A 3,890-nucleotide genomic window follows, 5' to 3' on the forward strand; every position below is an offset into this window, starting at 1 on the left:
ATACTATGATGAGGATGATGATAGTGACTTTGATCTCGACGAGTCTATGCGACACTTTGGTCTTATGGAAAATCTTCATGGCTACATGTCTGGAGGAAAGGAATGGGTTCTTGATAGTGGATGTACCGATAACATGACCGGAGATAAGGACATGTTTCATGAGCTTGCTGAAAACGATGACCCTCGAAAGTATGTCACTTTTGGTGGCAACTCAAAGGGTAAGGTGGATGGCCTAGGTAAGGTGGCCATCTCACATGATAGCTCATACAAAATTTTATGCTCGTTGAATCCCTTGGCTATAATTTACTTTTCGTATCTAGACTTGTTGACTTTGGTTTCAATGTCCTATTTACTGAAGTAGATTGCCAAGTGTTTTGTAGAGATAATCATAAAATGGTCTTTACCGGTTTACATAGAGGTGATCTTTACATTGTTGATTTCACTAAAAAGGCTCAACCTAGAACTTTCTTAATTGCTGAATCTTCCAAAGGTTGGCTGTGGCATAGAAGGTTAGGTCACGTATGCATGCGAAATCTTGACAAGCTAATTAAAGGTGATCATATCCTTGGAGTGAAAGATGTTTCATTTGACAAGGTTAGATTGTGCAGTGCTTATCAAGCGGGAAAACAAGTTGGAGGAAGTCACCCCGTGAAGAACATCATGACCACAAGAAGACCGCCCGAGCTACTTCATATGGATATCTTTGTTTCCAATGCCTATAAAAGTCTCGGTGGTAACTCATTTGGTCTAGTCATAGTCGATGATTTTTCAAGATTTACGTGGGTGTTCTTTCTTGATGATAAATTGCAGGTCCAAAAGATCTTCAAGAACTTCGCTAGGAAGGCCCAAAATCAATTTGAAGTGAGGATCAATAAGGTTCGCATTGACAATGGAACAGAGTTCAAGAACGCAAATGTGGATACATTTCTTGATGAAGAAGGGATTTCACACAAGTTCTTGGCTACGTACACACCTCAACAAAATGGAGTTGTTGAGAGGAAGAACCGGACTCTTATTGAGATGGCGAGAATGATGATTGATGAGTACAAGACGCCAAAACACTTTTGGCAGAAGCAGTTGAGACAGCTTGTCATGCAACAAATCTCTGTATCTTCAGAAGCTACTCAGCAATACGGCATACGAGCTTCTCACTGGTAACAAACCCCAAGTTGGATACTTTCGAGTATTCAGCTCAAAGTGTTACATTCTTGATAAGCATCGTCGTTCTAAATTTGCTCCTAAATCTCATGAGGGTTTCCTACTTGGTTATGGCTCAAACTCTCACACTTACTGTGTCTACAACAATTTCACCCAAAAGGTTGAAGATATGGTAGATGTGAAGTTTGATGAATCTAACGGCTCGCAAGTAGAGCAATTTCCAATTGATGTAGTTGACAAAGACCCTTAGGAAGCAATCCAAGATTTGTCTATTGGCAAGATTCATCCAACGAAGGTGAAGGAGAGTACCTCGTCCATCCAAGTGGAAGCTTCTACCTCATGACAAGGTGAACCAAGAGTTGACATGGAAGCATCCACAAGTGGGACACGCCAAGATGAAGAGAATGAGGAAATACACCAAGATGAACCCCATCAACCTCCTTTGCCACCTAGACAAGAGAACGACAACGTCAACAGTGAAGAAGGCCAAGAAGAGGAACGAGATGATGAAGAAGATGTTCCACCCCGACCCAAACAAAAGCTCTCACGAGTTAGAGCAAGAGTCACAAGAGACCATCCCGTCGAGAAAATCTTCAATGATATCCAAACCGGGAGAATTGCTCGCTCTAAAACTCGTTTGGCAAACTTTTGTGAACATTATTCATTCATCTCTAGCATTGAACCTATGAAGGTTGAAGAAGCATTGGAAGATCCAGATTGTATAAATGCCATGCATGAAGAGCTACACAACTTCAAGAGAAACCAAGTGTGGACATTGGTCGAGAAGCCCGACAACAACCACGACATCATCGGTACCAAATGGGTGTTTCGCAACAAGCACGACGAAGATGGACAAGTCGTTCGCAACAAAGCATGTCTCATCGCCCAAGGCTACACTCAAGTCAAAGGTATGGACTATGGTGAGACATATGCCCCCATTGCTAGACTTGAGTCCATCCGCATCTTACTTGCCTATGCTAATCACCATGATATCACCTTGTACCAAATGGACATTAAAAGTGTTTTTCTAAATGGAGAAATTGAGGAGGAAGTTTATGTTAAACAACCTCTTGGCTTTGTTAATCCTAACAAACCTGATCATGTTTACAAACTCTACAAAGCTCTTTATGGTCTTAAACAAGCTCCTAGAGCGTGGTATAAATGCTTGACCAAGTTCCTTATTGAAAAAGGGTTTGATATTGGAAAGATTGATTCTACTCTTTTTATGAAAAGGGTTAATGGTGAATTATTTGTTCAACTAACCCCCATTTTAGTGAAATTAACCCCCATTTGGTTCAACTAACCCCCATTTTAGTGAAAAGTTTGGAAAGCTAATGTTCGAGAAGTTTGAGATATCTATGATGAGTGAACTCAAGTTCTTTCTTGGTTTGCAAATCAAGCAAACTAAGGAAGGCACCTTTGTCTCTCAGACAAAGTACACCAAGGACTCATTCAAGAAGTTCAACATGCAAGAATGCAAAGGTATGAAAACACCCATGCCTACTAGTGGACATCTTGACTTGACTAAGGATGGCAAATCGGTTGACCAAAAGGTTTATTGTTCTATGATTCGTTCATTGTTATATCTATGTGCCTCCTGTCCCGATATTATGCGAAGTATGTGCATGTGTGCACGATATCAAGCGGCCCCCAAAGAATGTCATCTTAAGGCTGTGAAAAGGATAGTGAGATACCTAATTCATACACCAAATTTTGGCATTTGGTACCCTAAGAGGTCTTCTTTCGATCTTTATGGCTACTCCGATTCGGACTATGCCAGTGACAAGGTTGATAGAAAGTCCACATCGGGTACTTGTCAATTTCTTGGTAGATTTCTTTTATCTTGGTCCTCCAAGAAACAAAACTCGGTATCCTTATCCACCGCCGAAGCGGAATACATTGCCTCCGGTTCATGTTGTGCTCAATTACTTTGGATGACCCAAACTCTTAAAGATTATGGGATCTATGTGAAACATGTTCCATTGCTTTGTGACAATGAAAGTGCTATTACGATTGTTCATAATCCCGTGCAACATTCTCGAACTAAGCATATTGAAGTTCATCATCATTTCATTCGGGATCATGTTGCTAAAGGTGTAACATCCCAAATTTTCAATTTGAAATGTTATCCATAGGTCATTCATGCATATCATATTTTATTGCATTTCGTTTTGTGATCCTCGAAATCCTAAGCAACTCAAGGACCCTCGGAGAGAGTTGGGGATTTTCCCTCGTTCTCATATTTGAGTTTTATCAAATATTGAAAAAAGATCACTTTGGTTTTAATTATTTTTCTCCCCAAAAATATTTCATATTAAAATTATATGAGAGGAGATAATATTACTTCTCCAAAATAAATGAAATGTTGGAGGAAAAATATTAAAATCAATTTGTATTTTTATTTGGGGTTTATCTCTATTTTATTTGAATTAGGGAAAATATGCGTTTCTCAAAATTGCATTAGAGGCCCAAATAAATGTTCACCTTGTCCGGCGTATTTTTAGAGGACGGGGAAAGTGTATCAGGATTTTTGGAGTCCATTTAGTATTTATTTTCTTTGTTTTTCTGCGGCATGTTTAAAAAAAGGAAACCGACCAACCGGGCCGTGTCCGCCTGGGACACCGACCCGGCCGGCCTCTTAAAAGTCCGAGGCCCGAGCCGCCAGCCCCGCCCTGATCCGCTGAACCCTAGCTGCCCAAGCCTCGCACCCAGCCGACGCCACCGCCTCACCG

The sequence above is a fragment of the Triticum dicoccoides genome, chromosome 6A (genome assembly GCF_002162155.2).
Source record: "Triticum dicoccoides isolate Atlit2015 ecotype Zavitan chromosome 6A, WEW_v2.0, whole genome shotgun sequence".
Taxonomy (NCBI): Eukaryota; Viridiplantae; Streptophyta; class Magnoliopsida; order Poales; family Poaceae; genus Triticum; species Triticum dicoccoides.